Below are 21,012 nucleotides of genomic sequence, written 5' to 3'. Positions count from 1 at the left end.
GTGTGTGTGTGTGTGTGTGTGTGTGTGTGTGTGTGTGTGTGTGTGTGTGTGTGTGTGTGTGTGTGTGTGTGTGTGTGTGTGTGTGTGTGTGTGTGTGTGTGTGTGTGTGTGTGTGTGATAGAGAGAGAGAGGGGGGTGAGAGAGATGAGGAAGGGGCAAGAGAGAAAGAGAGCTGGGAGAGTGTGTGAGAGAGAGAGGGGGGGGGTGTGTGATTACTCAGCCCTTGTGTGTGTGAATGTAACAAGTTCCTAACGTTTTCTTTCCCCTATTATTTCATGCACACTTTATTCATTGTTTTAAATTATTATTTTCTTTTAAGTTATTTTGTGCATCACTCTGTTTTGAATTTGATGCAAATTTGCAATGCATGAGGGTCATCCTTTTGTGTTAAATGGCTGCATAAAGCAAGCATTTGTTGACTCGCATGTTGATAAGAGTATTAAGACTTGGAACTTGAAGAAGATCAGTTTAAGGTAAAAAAAAAAAAAAAACTATTAATTTGCGATTAATCGCAAGTTAACTATGGACAATCATGCGATTAATCAAGTTAAATATTTTTATCTATTGACAGCACTAGTCAAAATACTTCCCAAAGGTCAGTGAATACCACAACCACAACACCAGAGGAAGCTCAACAAATCATGTTAAACCCAGATTCGGCTCAAACAAGGGACTAAACACGTTTCGCAATTATGCCACATCAATGTGGAACGCCCTACCCAAAGCTGTAAAGGAATGTGAATCCCTACCCACATTCAAAACCGCTCTAAAAGAGCACCTACGGGAGGCTGCAATTCGAAACTGGCCACCGTAAATGTCCAAACCCTCCCACCCCCTCCTATTAGACAGTCTCCTCCCCACCGTATGTATATATCCTCACCCCACCGTATGTATATTTCTCTCCCACCCACCGTATGTATATTTCTCTCCCACCCACCCACCCCCTCCTAATGTACAGTCTCCTCCCCACCGTATTCTCTCCCCACCGTATGTATATTTCTCTCCTACCCACCCACCCCCTCCTAATGTACAGTCTCCTCCCGTATATACTCTGTCAGGATCTATGGGTAACAGTACTGTATATTTGCATATCATATATGTCACAAATGTAACAGTACTATATACCTGTATCAATGTCATGTATGTCCCTATGCCATACATGTCATGATGTCATGTATGTTGTGTATGTCATAAATGTCACTATGAATTGAAAATGGGGGACCCTGATGTAAACAAGACAAACGTCTTTCTCTGGTCTGCATCCCCTTAACAATTGTGTGTATTGAGCCGTACTGTATTGTACCCATTCTGCAATCTGTTAAATAAAGTTTTCATTCATTCATTCATTCAACATAGGCCTGGGTTGTTTTTATTTCTGTTAGAGCCACGGATGTAAGAAAGAGGTCTTTAAAGCTGAGTTAATGTTGATGGTTTTGTTGAACATTTGTATTTCACAGGAGAGAAACTGTATTCAAAGATCAAAGAAAGCTATTAAAATAGTCTTTGAATCTAAATATACTTTCTTTGTGTTGATTCTACGTTAATTTCATGATTTTACTCAAGTAAATATCTGTTACAAGCTTCGGTCTTAAGTAGAAAAATGCGATTTTTATAAATAATAATAATCATTCTAAATCTTTTTTTCCCTGTTGTACCAAACTCGTACCGAACCGTGACCCCAAAACCGAGGTATGTACCAAACCGTGGCTTCTGTGTACAGTTACACCCCTAGTACAGACTACTACTTTCATTGGTTTAAGTTAACCATACCGCCATGTTGATCATCAGTGTTGGGACTAACGCGTAACAAAGTAACGCGTTACAGAAACGAAGTTACTTTTTGCCGCAACTAGTACTCTAACGCATTACTTTTGAAATTCAGTAACGCTACTTACGTTACTGAATGGTTCGTCACTGCGTTATTTGCGTTATATACGGCGTAGATTGATAGCGAGCGGTAGTGATTATTATTATTATTATTATCCTCATCCCCACCCGCGTAGAATGATACGAGGCGAGTCTGGCCACTGGCCAATCAGAAATGCGCAAACCAGAAATGCGGCTACGGAAAGAAATAGACCCTCTCTATTGTAAACAAAACAAACGCTCGCTATGAATCTACATAAAAATAACGCAGTAACAAACTAACAAACCATTTAGCAACTACTTGGAGAGATAATTAATATACAACATGGAAACAAGATAAAGAACATGTTTGAGGCGCTGCTGGAGTCAACTGGACTAACGTAACGTTACTACATCTCGACCACCGCAGACTTTGGTGAGTGCAATGTGTTCACTGAAACTCAAGTTGATCAACGGATTTTGACTGTACGAAATCTGCCAGGGAAGTTCAAGTTCAAGTTCAAGTTCTTTAATAGTTGTCATACAGAAGTACAGAATACTTTCATACAAAATGCTTCTTACTGTTACGCTCCAGAGACTGTGCTAGACAAGATAGTATCAAATAACATAATAACATAATATAGCATGAATTTAGAAGAAGAAAATGAGGTCACAGTGTTCGGTATAGACATATGTACAATGTTCTGAGTTACCATATAATATACAATACACAATACTATGCAGTGTACTAATGTACAGTACTATCTAGTGCAAAGCAGAAATGGGATGAGGTACAATTTTAGGTATAATAATAATAATAATTTAGGACCTGCTCCGAGGTCACCATTTGGCACACATGCGAACCATGCATACAATGCGTATCTGCGATTAACCCATCCCGTCGTCCTTCCCCCCCAAGGGCAGCCGGGAGCAGACAGGCGCCACGTGAGCCGCGCCAGGGGACCAATCCAAGTGCTCCTGTCCGTCTTCGTCAAGGACGCCACAGCGTTAGCGATCTTGTTGTTGTGCATGTTTTTCCATTGGGTTTATCTTATCGGGGGGGGAAACCCTTGCGAGCACGGGGAGAACATGCAAACTCCACACAGAAAGGCCTGGGAGATACCCCACCTGGGTAACTGGCATCATGGAAACCTGGTCCCCAAGCGGGATTCGAACCCTGGACCTTCTTGCTGTGAGGCGACAGTGTTAACCACTACACCACCGTGCCGCTTACAATTTACAGTAAGGTGTACGAGTTGTAGTGCAATCCTTCATCCATAAATATAAAGTGTGGGGAGTGGGTGCTACAGTGTGTTTGTTTAAAGTGGGTGTGTGCTATAAAGTGTGTGGAGTGGGTGCTACAGTGTGTTTGTTTAAAGTGAGTGTGTGCGTGTGGATGTGTGTGCTATGTGCGTTTGGTGGTTGTTGTTGTGTAGTGTTCATTCATTGTTCGTTTAGCAGCCTGATGGCCTGGGGATAGAAGCTACTTCTGAGTCTTTCTGTGCTCGCCTTGAGACTCCTGTATCGCTTGCCTGACCGCAGCAGTTCGAAGAGGCAGTTGTTCGGGTGACTGGAGTCTTTAATGATTCTCTTAGCCTTGCCCTTGCAACGCTTGTAGTAAATGTTCTGGAGGGTGGGGAGCCCCCCTCCAATTGTGCGTTCGGCTGAACGTGTCACTCTTTGTAGTCTGCTTTGGTCTTTTGCAGTGCTATTCCCAAACCAGGAGGTGATGTTGCCGGTCAAGATGCTCTCTATTGTACATGAGTAGAAGTTCTTAAGGATCTTCTGGCTGACTTGGAACTTCCTTAGGCGCCTGAGGAAGTAGAGGCGTTGTCGTGCCTTCTTCACCACACTGTTAATGTGTGTGGTCCATGTCAAGTCCTCGGATATGTAGGCTCCGAGGTACTTGAAGCTGTTGACTCTCTCAACCGGTGCCCCGTCGATGCTGAGGGGGCTGTAGTCCTTGACCCCCGACCTCCTGAAGTCCACAATCATCTCCTTTGTTTTGCTGACGTTCAGGGAGAGGCTGTTTTCCTGGCACCATCCCGCCAGGACCTTGACCTCTTCCAGGTAGGCCCTCTCGTCGTTGGCAGAGATCAGGCCCACCACCACTGTGTCGTCAGCAAATTTGACGATTGTATTGCTACTCCGCTGAGCCACACAGTCGTGTGTGTACAGGGAGTAGAGGAGGGGACTCAGAACACAGCCCTGGGGGGCCCCTATGTTGAGGGTGATGGATGAGGAGGTGCAGTTGCCTGCTCTCACCACCTGGGGTCTGCCAGTCAGGAAGTCCAAGACCCACTGGCAGAGGTCATAGCCCAAGCCCAGGTCCCTGAGCTTGGCTATGAGTATGGAGGGGACTATGGTATTGAATGCCGAGCTGTAGTCGATGAATAGCATTCTCACATAGTTCCCCTGCCTCTTGTCCAGGTGTGATGCTGCTGTGTGCAGCACATGGGATATGGCGTCCTCCGTGGACCTGTTGGGGCGGTATGCAAATTGCAGGGGGTCCATGTTGATGGGGAGGGAGGAGCAGATGTAGCCCTTTACTAGCTTCTCAAAGCACTTCATGGCTATGGAGGTGAGAGCTACAGGGCGGTAGTCGTTGAGGCAAGCAGGCTTGGATTTTTTGGGTACAGGGATAATAGTGGACTTCTTCAGGCAGGTGGGGATGACAGCCTGTTCTAAGGACAGGTTAAATATGTCAGTGAATACTGGGGCCAGTTGGTCGGCACAGACTTTTAGGACGCGGCCGGGGATGCCGTCCGGACCTGCTGCCTTCCTGATATTCACTTTTTTAAAGGTCCGCCTCACCTCATGCTCTGTTACCCTGAACACTGCGCCTCCATCAGCAGCCGACCCCCCCCCCCCCATTGCCGAGGCTTGTGAGCTGGTGTTGTTATTACCAGCATCAAACCTCGCATAGAAGGTATTGAGGTCGTTTGCTAAGGAGATGTCACTGTTCAGTTTGAGGGAGGCGCCTTTGTAGTCTGTCATCGTTTTGAGCCCCTGCCACATAGCTCTAGAGTCAGCTTGTTCAAACTGGAGTTCAATTTTATCCCTGTAGCGCCGTTTGGCCTCTGACACTGTCCTCCTTACGTTGTGTCGCGCCACCTTGTGGTCATTCATGTTGCCTGCCACTAGGCCGTCATTGTATGCTTTGGTGCGCTCTCTCAGAGCTTCACGGACGGATTTGTCTACCCAGGGTTTTTGATTTGGGTAAACTTTCATTTTGGTAGTGGGGATTGTTTCTTTCACCCTAGTACAGACATAGTCCAGCACTGTCTCCGTGTAGGCATTAATGTTATCTGTGTCGCGGAACACAATCCAGTCTGTGTGGTGAAACACTGACCGGATCGTCTCTTCTGACGTCAGATCCCATTTCTGCACCTCTCGCGAGACTACGGGAGTACTTTTAATTCTCTGTCTGTACTTTGGTGAAAGGAAAATGGATGCGTGATCTGACTTGCCAAAGCCACTATCAGAATGAGCCTTGTAGCCACCTTTAAATTGCGTGTAACAGTGATCTAGGATGTTACCGCCTCTGGTGTTGCAAGTCACATGCTGATAGAAGTCGGGCAATACCTTTCTCAGATTGGCGCTATTGAAATCTCCCAGTACTAAAATGGCGGCGTTAACGTTAGCCACTTGTATTCTATTTACCTCGTTGTGTAGTCTGGAGAGCGCAACCTTGTTGCTGGCTTGCGGTGGAATATACACTCCGACCAGGACGATCGCCGTTAACTCCCTCGGGAGGAAGAAAGGACGACACTTGATGGTTATATATTCCAGTTCTGGGGAGCAGTGGTTGGATAATTCCTTCACGTTCGTTGGATCACTCCAATTTTTGTTAAACATGAAGGCAATACCTCCTCCACGTTGTTTACCGGACTCTGATGATGTCCGATCCTTTCGATGGATAAAGAAGTGATCCGCTGGTTGAATTGCGTGATCTGGAACCTCCGGTGTGAGCCATGTTTCGGTGAAGCAAAGGACATTGCAGTCCCTAACGTCTCTTTGATATTGAATCCTTGCTCGGATGTCATCCAGTTTATTGTCTATTGATTGTACATTGGCTAGCAATATACTGGGAAGTGGTGTACGGTGGCGTCTGGATCTCAGCCTGTTTCGGATCCCAGCCCTCTTTCCTCGTCGTCTTTTCCTGGGCTCTGGGAACAAAGGGTCTGGTCCAAATCTCAGGAGAATTTCTTCAGGCCATTGATGTGGTTCGGAAAGCTGATCCAGCGAGTAATCCAGTTGGTAAGTTTCCCGTAATCCAATGTCTATGAGTGACTGACGGTCATATACATTAAATGCACCAACAGTTGGTACGCACAAAACTCTAAAAACTATAAATATTAACAAAAGTAAACACAGTCTCGACGGAGCGAACAGAGAGGCAGCCGGTCGGGGCGGCGCCATCATCATCAATACTAATACTAATCAAACAATATAAATATAGTCCTTTCATGCACAATTGATATCCTAACTATTCTAACGTTGCAATGCTTTGATTGATATCTTAAACAACGTTGCAACTTGCAAGATGGTGAATGAATGAATGAATGAATGAAAACTTTATTTAACAGATTGCAGAATGGGTACAATACAGTACGGCTCAATACATACAATTGTTAAGGGGATGCAGACCTGAGAAAGACGTTTGTCTTGTTTCCATCAGGGTCCCCCATTTTCAATTCATATAGACATTTATGACATACACAACATACATGACATTTATGGCATAGGGACATATAGGTATTTAGTACTGATACATTTGTGACATAAACGGTATTCAAATATACAGTACTGTTACCCCTAGCTTTGGGTAGGGCGTTCCACATTGTTGTGGCATAATTGCGAAACGTGTTTAGTCCCTTGTTTGAGCCGAATCTGGGTTTTACATGATTTGTTGAGCTTCCTCTGGTGTAGTGGTTGTGGTATTCACTGACCTTTGGGAAGTATTTTGACATGTACATGGGTACCCCGGTCGTATAGTGTATCTTGTAGACCAGGCCCATTCCAAGTTGCTGTACTCTGTCGTCTACTCTAAGCCATCCTAGGTTGTCAAAGTGGGCAGGGGTGAGGTGGGTTCTGGGGTTCAGGTCAAGTAGTAGTCTGACCAGTTTGTTTTGTGATGTTTGTAATTTTGTTTTAAGCGCCTTTGAGGTGCTTTGGTACCATGAGGTGCACGCATAGTCGTAGTACCCTTGAATTATAATGGTTATAAGGAAACGCTCCGGCGACATCAAGGCTGTTCCTTCAACCGGCGCACTTCTTATTATATCGACTCGGGACAACATTTGTTTGTGTCAGATTTGTGTTTGTATCTAGACCACATTGCTTAGCAGAGTTCGGTGATGTGAATGGAAACTGTCAAGTTGATCAACCGATTTTGACTACTAACTGGGGCATGGGACTCGGGAGCAATCTTTTTTTTTATTATTTTTTTAAAATAACTAAATAGTTACTTTTCACAGTAACTCATTACTTTTGGGTGTAAGTAACTAGTAAAGTAACTGAGTTACTATTTTTCAGTAACTAGCACAACACTGTTGATCATACATGTATGATGGTGTAATTGTGTAGGAAAGGTGTAAGGAGATCTGCTTTCATTTAAGCCCTGCCTAACATGTAGGCTACTGTCTGTCAGAGTAGCTGGTGGAGATTTTCTAGTTTTGCTATGTTTTTGTGTCTAGATGTTTTGGATGATGTCGATTTTTTACAGTTGGAAACATGTATTCACCAACTGCCACTGTCGTCGTTAACCCAGCCATCTAATGAGAAGAGTTTCTACAGGGAAAGAAAGGTTATGAATATGCCAACAATTATATGGTAAACAAACAAGCAAATGCTTCTGTGCTGTGCAAAGCTCTAAATGGGGCATGCTAAATATTCAAACTCATTGATGAATTATTCACACACACAGACACACATCCACACGCACACATAACTTGTTTACACAGTGAATTACCCAGCCCTGGAAACCTCATGCCCTGGATTTTTTTTGCACAATAGGCAAGTAAATATCCCCTCTCCAAAATGTAATTCAAGGATGTTTTCCCGCTAAAACCGTTAACATAAATTACCAAGTTTTTATTGGGACTGTGTAGTAAAAGATTCATGCTCTCCTTAATTTTTGCATTCCGTCAGAGCAAGTAATAATAATAATAATGGATTGGATTTATATAGCGCTCTTCTCTGACTCAGAGCGCTTCACAGAGTCCATTATTCGTTCATACACAGTCATACCGGTGGTGGTAAGCTACAATTGCAGCCTGAGCTGCCCTGAGGCAGACTCACGGAAGCGTGGCGAATAATCAACCAACCACCACCAACATCCATTCACATGCATACACATTCATACGAGGCAAGTAGGTTAAGTGTCTTGCCCAAGGACACAACGGCAATGGGATGGACATGGGCTTGAGCGGGATTCGAACCACCAACCCTTCGATCATTGGATGCCCCGCTCTACCCCTGAGCCATAGCCGCCCCACAAGTGGGTCCCTGTTAGCAAACATTCTTATTCTCCATGGCAGAAGCAATAAGAGTTACTCACAACGGTGTACTCACGGCAAGGTTCAGTGATCGACTGACGATCTGAATAGTAACCAGGAAGAACTTATAAAGCCAACTTAACTATACCACCAGGTACAAATTAGTGCAATCAGGGCAGATAGACAGGTAATTACCATTGGGTAACGCTAGGGCTTTTTCTCCCAAAGGAGAGCAAAACCCTAAACGTTACAGTATCCCCCCCCCCCCCCGACGAACGGCACCTGACGTTCACCTAGGTGCCTCAGGCTGTAGTTGACGGAAGTCTCTAATAAGACTATGGTCTAAAATATCCCTCTGAGGCACCCAGGATTGTTCTTCCAGTCCGTACCCCTCCCAGTCCGCCGGCAACCCACGATCCTCCGCACCGCGTAGACCGTTTTTCCATCAATGATGCAGGGCGGAGGAACAGCAGGAACTGGTGGGACATGGGCGAGTTAAAAAAGGGTTTCAGGAGAGATACGTGGAACGTTGGGTGAACCCGCATGGAAGTCGGGAGTAGCAGCCTGTAGGCCACCGGGTTCACGCGCCGCACCACCTTAAATGGACCCACAAACCGAGGAGCCAATTTCCTGGACTCGACCCGGAGGGGAAGTGAAGTAGATTTGATGAGTGTGAGCGCTGGTTTCAAGAAGAATTCAGACTGGAGATGGTTTTCAGAGGCAATGGCTCAGTTGATGAAGAAGGTGATTTAATTCAGCATACAAGCATAGGTTACACAGCAACAGTGGTCCATCCTGACACAGACAACTTGGTTCTGTCGAGTGTGTGTCTCAGTTCAATATGACTATATATTATGTGCTCAACCCAAATCTAATACCGTTCTGTAATTGGCTACCAAGTGGGTTTCTGATGGCTGAAAGTGTGTGGGTCGTCTATCAATTGGTCATGGGGTGTGTTTGATCAGATTGCTCTAAAAACCTGTTTGTCCTGTGTTGGTTCAGATATTGGTCTCTGGGAGGATGCATGGAACAGAGTGTGTGTGTGTGTGTATAAGTGGGTGTCACATGAATCTAGTGTGTGTGTATGTGTGTGTGTGTGTGTGTGTGTGTGTGTGTCACATGAAACTAGTGTGTGACTGATTAGGTCAGTCTGGGGGATTGTGTCCTCCAGCCCATGGGGTGTGGCAAGTTAACAACATAGTATGTCTTGCTTGGGCTGGAGACAAATGTGTCTAAAGTCCACATATTAATATTATTTATCTAGCTAGTTTTAATTTAATCTTAAATCAATGGCCCTATGAACATAAATTGTTACGTCAGAAGGTCCCGGGTCGAGAGCCAAACCTTCTGTCCCGGACGGAAGACTGGGGCCGAACGGCGCTTGCGGTTGACAGATGCCCTCTGCAGCGCCGTCCGAACCCGCCTCTAGGTCCGGCGGCAGGTCCGGTGACAGGACCAATGTGAGCCTGGACGGAGGGCACCTCAGCCTCCTTCTCCTGCTCTGGAAACAGGGGGGTTGATAGCCATATTGGCACTGAAATGGGGACCAGACCAGTGGATGAACACCGCCGACTCCACGTCGCCGGATTGCCGGAGACGTAGCACCTCAGCACACCCTCCAGATCCTGGTTGACGCGCTCTGTATGCCTGTTGGATTGCGGATGGAACCCGGATGACAGGCTGACGGAGGCGCCGAGGCTGGTCACAAACGCCTTCCAGAACCTGGAGGCGAACTGAGGACCCCGATCTGAGACAATGTTCTGCGGGAGCCCGTGCACCCGTAAAACGTGCTGCACCACACGGTCAGCTGTTTCCCGGGCCGAGGGGAGTTTGGGGAGGGCGATGAAATGGGGCGCTTTAGAAAAGCGGTCCACCACCACCAAGATGGTAGTGAAACCATCGGAGGGCGGGAGACCTGAGATCAAATCTAAGTTTGGGGATGGGAAGAGGCCGGAGAAGCCCCGCTGCGGGGCGGAGAGAGGTCTTGCTGTGCGCACACACAGGGCAGGCTGCCATAAAGGTACATGTATCCCCCTCCGCTGTGGGCCACCAGAACCTCCTGCGGATGAAATCCAGGGTCCTGTCGGCCCCAGGGATGACGTATGCACCCATTGCAACAGCCGTGAGCGTGCAGCCTTGGGTACATACAGCCTCCCTGGGGCCCTCCCCCAGGATCAGGCTCCCGTCCCAGCGCTGAGCTCACCACATTGTCTATCCCCCACGACACGGGAGCGACAATAAAGGCCTCTGGAATGATCGGGTGGGGTTTCTCCTCTCGGTCCGTAGGGTCGAACTGTCGGAAAAGAGCGTCCTGTTTGACATTCTTGGACCCAGGGCGAAAGGAGATGGAGAAGCGGAAACGTATATAAAAAATAAAGCCCACCTGGCCTGGCGTGCGTTAAGTCGCTTAGCCCCCTGAATGTATGCCAGGTTCTTGTGGTCGGTCCATACTATAAGGGGTTGTGCAGCCCCCTCCAACCATTGCCTCCACTCCTCCAAAGCTAATTTAATGGCCAACAACTCACGATTCCCCACGTCGTAGTTGCGTTCGGCCGGGGACAGGCGGCGTGAAAAAAAGCGCAAGGATGCACTTTCCCGTCCTTTAAGCATCGCTGAGAGAGCCCCCCCCCCCGCCACACTGCGACATCGGAGGCATCCATCTTGGGTCCCGGGACACGTGGCATAACGGTGACCGCTACGTCTGCAACGGAAGCAGCCTCTCCTCCAGACGTCACCGCCTCTCAACGCTGGAGAGCTGTGCTGCGCCTAGCTGTATAGGTTCATCGGTGATGTTACCCTCCGGGAACCAGTCAGCTGTCTCACTGCCGGGAGAAAGCCGGACAGGTGCACGGTGTAAAGAGTCTCTCTCTCATGCTCGCTCTCGGCGACGGTTGTCCACTTGCACCGCAAGCTCAAGAATGCTGTCCAACTGCTCCGGAAGCTCCCGGAGAGCCAGCTCGTCCTTCATTCTCTCAGAGAGCCCCTGAGCAAAGAGGACGACTACAGACCTCTCCTCCAAACCCGCTTCCTTGGCTACGATGCAAAAGTCGATGGCATAATCAGCCACCGAGCAGTTCCCCTGCCGACATGCCGTGAGCCGTCGGCTGGTGTCAAAAATCTTGCGCAACTCCCGAGTAAATGTGGCAACATTGGTACACATCGGCGCCTCGCTCTCCCATTCAGCCGTGGCCCAGGAAAGGCCGCGGCCCGTCAGCAGGATGATAATGTAGGCCACTTGGGACAGCTCGGTGGGAAATGTCAGAGGCTGCAGATTGAAGATCAACGAACACTGGGTGATGAATTCTCTGCAGTCCTCTGGATCCCCATTGTAGCGCTCTGGAGGAGGAAGTCGAGGCTCCTGAGCCGCCATCTGCGTTGGAGGAGACACCACTCCTACTGCTGTCACCGCTGCTGCTGATGTCTGGTCGGGCTGGATATTCATGAGGTTGGTGACGGTGGTACCCAGTCGCTGGATGTCGACCAATGTCGCTTGCTGGTTGCGCTCCTGTTCGACTATCAAAGCCCCCTATGTCGCCAGCACAGAGCGGATCTGTTCTACCACCACTGGATCCATCTTGGTCAGTCGATCTGTTACGAGTTGGGTAGGTGTGTTGGACCCAGGTGCAGTGCAGAACGGATAAGACGAGGCAGGTGTTGGTTTTCAAATAAAAGATACTCTTTTATTTCGAGTAGGGAAAACGGGAACACGCATCGGCGGGAACGGCGTATCAAATAAAGGGGAGATACAGTTGTCTCCAAAACACGTAGAGCACATAACAAATAAACTATTATACACAATAAATGGGGAAAGCAAAGGGGAGAAAAATATGTCTCCCAAACATGCTACAAAAGAAAACACGTCGGACGACGGTGCTGCACAAGCACACAGCAAACTCATATAATCAGGAATGAAAGGACACGGAACTTAATATAAATAGCAACGTCTGGAGGAGAGGCTGCTTCCGTTGCGGACGTAGCGGTCACTGTTATGCCACGTGTCCTGGGACCCAGGATGGATGCCTCCGATCGCAGTGGGGGGGGGGGGGTGCTCTCTCAGAGATGCTTAAAGGACGGGAAAGTGCATCCTTGCGCTTTTTTTCACGCCGCCTGTCCCCGGCCGAACGCACCTGCGACGTGGGGAATTGTGAGTTGTTGGCCATTAAATTAGCTTTGGAGGAGTGGAGGCAATGGTTGGAGGGGGCTGCACAACCCTTTATAGTATGGACCGACCACAAGAGCAAAACCCCAAACGTTACAGGTCCCTACGTTGTCCTGAGGGCAGAGATTGCGTAGAGGGATGACGGCATAACTTTTAACAGCAAATTCACTCATGGTTACATACGAGGCATCATACACAATAAAAAATATTTATTTGTTTTGTAAAACATTATTAGGTGGAACGGTTCCATTTTCCAGAGACACTCTTTATGTCCGGGCAGACGACAGGGGGCTTCAGGAGATATGCCACAGTGCACAGGGTTGCTATGTGGCTCCAAATCCTACTGGTGATCCAAAAAGAAAAACAATATTACCGGTATGTAGAAAAAATAAACAAGAGAAAACAAAACACGCCAACGGCATGTTACTCTGTGACTCTATACAAACAGCTCGGAATGTTTTGAAGCCATAAATCTCTGCCCCCTGATTACGGCTACAAAGCTGCACAAGAAAGGAAATATTGTTTGTGTGGGAGAGAGAGAGAGAGAGAAAGGGGTCCATTTGACTTCTATCCACAGTGGATAAATAAAGCCGGCCCTTACAAAACAGCGGTCCCTCAAAGTTAATGAGAGCTTTGTGTGGTCATCGAGTTTTATGATCTTAATTCTTTCGCATATATTGCCAACATAAATACGGCGTGCCGCCACGGGGCGCTCCGCGGAGCGTCGTTAAGCCGGGCCTCACGGCAACAGGTTCAGATACACAACTTTTTATTACGGTTCCTATGAATTTTTCTCAGCAATGCCTTCTCAACCTGTTTCGGGGGTTCGCGGGGAAAGAGGCTGCACGCCGCAGGGACGCCTTAAAGAACATGGAGTCCTGTTGTCACCCGGGACGTGATTTAGACCTCAAACAAAGGGGGACGGGCCCCTTTCTTGCCCAAGTGGATATATACGTATATACTGACGTGCAGCAGTCAAAACAGTCCCTTCCAGGCGGTGCCGCGGTGGGGGTTCTCAATAGGTTTCTTGTCCACCTACCGTTCTTACGGTTCTACTGTTAAAAGGTTTTCATAGCGCCGGCTGTGTAATTCACACCGTTACAACAGATGTGTCCGGCACCTCAAACCGCCCATATTTCTCCAGTCAGGCCCGGAGAACCAGGCCCACAAATGAATTTGACAAAACACCCAGTTTTACATCAAGGAATACGGTATACCACTATCTGGTGTAGTTCGGATTTTATTCCGATGTACAGGTGATTCAACTGGATATACAATATATAAATTAGTAGTACTGAGTAATAGTGATAATCAGATGTATGTACAGAGTTACATACAGTAGTATTAATATGTACAGTGATGCAGGTATAAAGACACTATGGTAGTAAGTCATACTGGCCAGCAGCTTAACTAGCAAGAGTATATGTACAGATATAGATATAGTATCTACAGATATGTAAAAAGGATTATATGCAAGTATGTACAGATGGATGTTGATAGATATACACAGTAATATATATATATATATATATATATATATATATATATATATATATATATATATATATATATATATATATACATATATATATATATATATATATATATATATATATATATATATATATACAGCATTATTGTACATGCTGTCATACAGAGTTATATGGTTTATATGCTGGTGTATTATGCATATATATTTGATTACACTGCTTACTTGCTCATATGCTTATATTCAGAGTTAATTATATTGTTTACACTGATTTTCTATCTTTACTATAATTGTATTGCCTATATTTATGTCTCCTACTATTACCCTCCCCATACCTGTACCTCCCCTCCCCCATGCTACTATGACGCCTGCCTTTCCCCAAGGGGATCAATTAAGGAATATCTTATTTTATCTTATCTTATATTATATTCAGACAGATATGGCTAATCCAAATAGTTACAAAGCCTCTGATTTGTTACAAGCTAGGAGTTCCTTCAGTCCACCACAGAGGCGCTTGCATCGGCCTTTTGACTTTTGAGATATCGGAAGCATTTGGCAACGCTAAAGCCTGGTGGCAGGATGCAGAGACTGGTGCAAGTAGTTCTAGGACGGACTGAGAAGACTCCTGGAAGGATGTGTAGCAGATAGGATGTGTACTATTCATTAAATGCCACGAAAGTACTGCAATAAACAACACCTTCTTTCTTTTTCTTTTTTTAAAAGACAATGATGAATAAAATTCCACCCAACATGTTTATAATGTGAAGAGTACAGACGGTGGAGAGTGGAGGAGCCACGATGCACCACAGGAGAAGAAAGCGCTTGACTATGTCATCATAACCCTTTGGCAACAGCACTGTGGCTGGCGAGTCAGAAACATGTGCTGCCATTTTATCACGCCGAGGGCCAAGTTTTGGAGCCTTAAACACCCCGCCAAGGCTTGATAAATCTGGCTTGAAAAATCTCATTTGCAGAGGCATCTGCAACAATATTTATCTTCTTCCTTGTCCAAGGGTAATGGGTTAGGCAGGATGGATGAGGGCTGAGTCCTCTTGCCTTCAGGTGCAGATATCTCACAGAGGACCCGTCGACAGCAGCGCTTATGACGAAGCAAAAGGTAACGCATCGACTCCCTCAGTAAACACATCACCACGGCTGAACAATTGGCCATTAGCATAATTAGCCACCCTGATATGAGACTTTTTGGTATATGAGAGTGTGTGCATGTGTGTGTTTGGAGGAGGGGTGGGGGGGGGGCTGTTTTGCTGTTGTTCCACAGCAATTAAACCACTATAATTTCAGGAAGAACAAACAGACTCTGGTGGCTGGGGAAAGCTTCAGGGCGAAGAAACTTCAAGAAAATAAAGTCCTCGGTGGCAGCAAGTCTTGCTTGATGATGTTTGCTAATTATGCAGCCAAGCACTTCCTGGGAAGAAAAAAAACATGCACGCAAAAAAGTAATAGGCAAGAGTCTGTGCCTGAAGCTTATCAAGAAACACGCAGGCGACCCTACCCGGATACAGACTTTTTTTTTTCTTTTTTTGTCGCTCTGCTTGTGGAAAGAGAAAAAGAGGGCACGGAAATAAAGGGCAGAGGGAGAAAACAAAGATTCTGAGGTCGATCTCCAAAGAAGAGAGTCCGTCTCAGATGTAATTAACCTTTTGATTCAGGACGCTATGTCTCGCAAATAAGCCGCCAATTAGTTTATTTGGCTTTTATCATGTGATAGTAATGACTCTCATTAGCATGACGTGACCTCCTCTAATCTGCTGGCGCCCAGACACTTTGCCGGGCCTGCTGTCTGGCCCTTAGCGGACCGGCCTCTGATGTTTCCACTGATATCACCCACGACACTGGAGCTAACGCAGGGGGGCCTCTCCCATGGAGGTTTGTCCATAAAGTCTGTCCCTTGTTTCTCATCTCTCTCTCTCTCTCTCTCTCTCTCTCTCTCTCTCTCTCTCTCTCTCTCTCTCTCTCTCTCTCTCTCTCTCTCTGCCTTCGTCCGTATCATGCTCTTATCTGCAGAGAGAGAGGGGGGAGGTCAAGATTTGACTTGTTCCTTCACAGACGATATGGAGCGCCCGACAGCCTAGTGAACGCATGTGCGATCAAACGCCTCACAATTGCTTTTCCAAGTCGGCTTGGGGATAACAGTCGTTCTATTAAATGTTCGAACTGTGAAGATGTGAACATTATTGCCGTTTTGTTCTCTGCCAAGGATGCTTTCCTCAGAAAATTAATTTTCTTCTTCTTCAGACAAGTTGGACAGATAACAATCGGGGGCTGCAGAGTGAATGTCTTTTCACACAGTCAGGTCCGAATAAGAGTTAACGAGGCAGTGCATGCAGGGAAATGTGAAGAACATGGACCCTAAGACCGACAGCCAGGAAACCACGGGGTAGTAAGATGTGCGAAATGGCCTTCCCCGCGCTGCCTCGCTCAGCGAGAGCCGCAGTTGTAAAAATATGGCCTGCTTTTACAGCACACTGACTTTATTGGTCGAAGTCTGAAGTAAAAGATGGCGGAGATTGCCTCACTTGGGGGGGACCGTCTCAAAAGGAGAACAGAAAGAATGGCTTCCACGCAACGGCGTTCTTGCGGTAGCCGCGTTACTCGCTTTGATTCCTCGCAGAACTAGAACCCTGCGTATGATTTGATATACAATACCTGCACGGTGAGGGGAAAGCCACGTCCGAACACACAAACATCCAATGAGAAATGTGATTAGCCGGGTTTAACCGGCTGTACGAGCATGTATACATTTGAAAACACTGCACACAGCAGCACTGGCGTGATATAACCCTCTGCATGCTGAGCGCAATATATCACAGAATGCTTTGGGGTGACAAGTTGCAATTAACCGTGGAGGCAGTAGACATTTATAAGCATTTCATATCTCATTAAATACATTTATTTATTTTACTAGAAAGGGTGTTTTTTTCTTTTTCACTTTCAAAACTGTCTTTTTATTATTTATATACACTTTTTAAACAAAGTGAAATCCCAAAGAGAAATGAAGAGTCAAATGTCACGCGACTTTCAAAGGTCGCGTATCTCCCTGGAAGATTTGTCTCTGTCAAACATCAAATGGCATATACTTCCAGTCAGCCTTTGGATCCGTTTCAGTGATTATCTAAATAGTGTCGTTCGGTATGTATGTAACATTTGGAGTCTCTGAGGGTGGGGGTGTGTGGGGGGGATATATTCACGGTTGGCATAATACCTCACGGCACTGAGATATCTTTGACGGTATTCCTTTGAGACAGTAGAAGACCTATATGAAGCCATTCTTTGGAGATTCAGACGAGTCCCGGAAATCCTCCGAGTCCACAGGCCTATGAACGAAATCCCCCCGAGAGACTGCGCCTCAGACTCTTTCATTTCCATCAAGGGTATTTTTATTTATTAAATTGTATTCTTATTAGTTTCTCCGTATTGTATAATATTCTTATTAGACTATAACAATATAAGAAAGCATCAGGTCAGACACTGGCACGGCTGGGCATGGACCAGATGAGAAGCGTAAAATCGATGCAGTGGTAAATGCCAGTGCTACTAAACGGTCCTGGATTATGGTCCGTAGACTGCATGCTCTTTTCAAATAAAACCGGTCCTGAAAACAGTCAAGGTACGTTCTCTGAAACCAGTTTCGGATAATCAAATCACTGTTCCATCGACAAGCCAGTAGTCTCTCCCAGAGATTATTCTATGGATGAGATTTTATTAAATTCTCAGAACAGAAGTGTCAGTCTCCACAGCAGGCGTGGCATAAATGACTGCTGTGGTGGAGAGACTTAACAGCTACGGTGGCTGCCTGTGTAGCGTGGTGGAAAAACCTTGCGAGGTGTTGTAAGTGGTCTACAGTACATGTTAAAATAATAGCTCTAAATTCTGATCTGTTTGGTCAGTAACATTGGTCTCTCAGTCCCTTTGCACTGCAGTAAACGGAATATAAATGGTCTGGTATCCTGTTCCAACTTTTTTTTTTTTATCCACATTTTCTATTTTTCTCCCATCCCAATTTTCATATCGTCCAATTCAACCCTCCCCTGTCTTCGAACGTTGTTTCTTGCCTCCCACAAGCCGGCTGCAATGTGGACTAAGTCATACATAGCACGAGTCCCCTCCGATACTCGAGGTAACAGCCGTTGCATCTTTTCACCTGCACGGCTCGATCTCTCAGCGTCGGGGGTCTGGGCTTTGGAGGGGCCCCGCCCCCGTCGCTTCTTGATTCTACTGCGCAGGCGCACCAACCGACCTGTAGGAGTCACTGTCCACAACGCCCGATCCCCACCCTTCAGTTTCCCTCCCCGTAATACGGCCAATGTGTATTACTGTGGACGACCAGCTAAACTGAAAGCAATGTGGAGCGCGGGGCTCGAACAGGAGGCATCCTGTTCGAGCCCAGTCTCCAGCATTCGTTGCGAGCGCCTTGCCCACTGCGCCACGTAGCCGCCTGTGTATTCTGTTCCAACTTTATCCAATCAGGAGAGAGAACTCCACACAATGGTCTGACAAAAATATGAAATAAAAACTAGTTTTAAGCAAATAATTATGTGCTTTAAATAAGTGAAATAATCTGCCAGAGCAGTGAGAAATCTGGCTTGGTAGGATTTCTTGAAATAACAAAAGATATCTAGGGCTCTCACTCCTGATTGGATAAAGTTGCAACAGGATACCAGAACATGTATTTCCTGTTTACTGCAGAGAGGAGGGACTGGGAGACCCATGTTACTGACCAAACACTGTCAGAATGTAGAGCTATTTAACACGTATTTTAACAAAGAAAATACCACTTCCAGCATATTTAACTTGGTTTAAGGCTCCAAAACGTGTAAATTACATACCCCCACGTACATGGTCACATGGTGCTGGTGAGATGAGACTTTGTGGTTGGAGGCCGTCAGGAAGACAGGTACCGACCGAGTCTGTAGCACCTAGTGACAACCGTTACACCTGCAGTGCACATAATCTACTTTTCTCAAACTCTATTTTGACTGCTGTTGTATTTCCTTACAGGAAAGGGTTAGGAGAGGGTACAACTAAATTATGTTCTACCTGAAACACCAAAACACTCAAAACATCAGAAAGTGTCACCATTTAACCTGTTAATCTGTAGACCGTTTTCGCCTAAAGGTACATGCCTAAGTAAATGGAAGATTGCTCCACTTCTGCAAGGTCAATTAGCATGTTCTTGGTATCTAGGAACATCTAGGGACCTGGGGGTATGTATTTCCAGTGTCAGAAATATTGTGTCTGTTACTAGGCTGAGTAAATTGTAATGAAGAAAAGGAGAATATAAATTATGATTTATGATTTTTGCATCTTTGATCAAAAATGTATACGGGTAGGAGAAAATGCTCACTGAGCTCATTCACCACCTTATTGAGATCATGTGTACAAAAAAATCTAAGCAAATGAATAAAGGGAAGATGATTAAACAGAAGGATTTGTAGATACAGTAATTAATGATAAGCGATTTTAATTATAAATTCATATTTGACCTTGAACTTGACCTTGACCTTATTATGACCAAATCATACATCTATGGATAGGGAAAATGCTCCTCTTTCCAATGGCAGGGTTGAATCTGGATTTAGTCATTTCCTTGCGGTTTTTACGATAATTAGCATTTTCCGATAAATTCGTATTTCCGATAAATAGTATAAAACATCGGTAAAATGAAAATATACACTTTGACTACTGTTTTTGATAGGGTTATGGTCTTTATAATGTCACAAAGAAGGGTGTATCCGAAAGCGGTCTACAACATTTGTAACAGGTGATGAAAAAGTAAACAAATAATTAACTGTATTAGACATTTGTTAATGATGAATAGGCTTCACTTTAGATTAGGGCACACAATAGCATCTGCAAATGATGTATAGATGTTTTATGAATGTCTTAACAAATCATTTGTTGAACATGAACAAATAAATGGAGGTACAGTATAGTCGTTTTTTCATATCCATTTTTCAAAGCATCTACAAATGTGTTACTACACATTAAACAACATTATTTAATGATTAACAAATCAAGTACACACAATGTTGATAATGAGTTATAAATAATGTAGAACTAATTTGTAAATATTATACAAATATAGTTATAAATGATTTAATAATAATTTATGAATGTATATAAATGGTTTGTTCATGATTAGTTCATTATCTACAAATACCTTATAAAGGTCTTATAACTGAGTGTTATTATAAAGTGTTACCAAAAATATTTAAAAACATTAACCTCTTAACATCCAAGGGCCCACATGTGGACGATTCTTTGCCGACCTCTAGTGGCTCGGGTGTGCATTTCTTTTAATACAATATATAGATAGAATTAAAGCCCTATTTGTTGCCCTTTCAGGTGACAAAATCCGTTCAGCGGTTCTCGAGTTACATGGCGATATGTGAGGTGTGCCCCAAAGTACGCAAAAGTACACATTACCACCTCCGACTCCTGGGGCTCTAGTCAATCATTTGGCGATCTCAAAAATCTTTGCACAGGCCAAATCTTTGCACAGCCAATGAGTGTGGCTTTCCAATGATACCCCATTATATGATAATTGGGGATCTAATACGGTCTCTATTGATCGATTTATGATAAAGAAGAGCAGGGGGTCCTATAGGGGGACCTTAAAGCTTAACATTAAACCATGGTGAAGATGGTTTCCAGAACAATTCATATGATCCCATATGAAAATGAACTATACTAAAATCCTATAGTACTCCTGTGGTTTTTCCGTACACACTTGACATTTACCACAGAAATACTGCAGTGATTTATAGAATTCCTGTGTTTTAGTTTTGACAGATTTACCAGACATTGATACACCGTATTATTTCTGTCGAGAAATGTATGGTGAATCACTCCTGTGGCTTTAACGTAGAAATGCAATGATTCTATAGTGATTCACTAGTATTGCATTACATTCAAATTTTGTCACTTTTATCCAAAGCGACTTACAAGTTCTGTATAACAAGTCAGCAGGAAGGGTACAACTCTAGCAGCTAAAGGTA

Source organism: Notolepis coatsorum, assembly GCF_963971535.1.
Source record: "Notolepis coatsorum genome assembly, chromosome: 12".
In the NCBI taxonomy this organism is placed as follows: Eukaryota; Metazoa; Chordata; class Actinopteri; order Aulopiformes; family Paralepididae; genus Notolepis; species Notolepis coatsorum.
The sequence above is the reverse complement of the archived record's forward strand: the minus strand, read 5'-3'. Positions refer to the sequence as shown.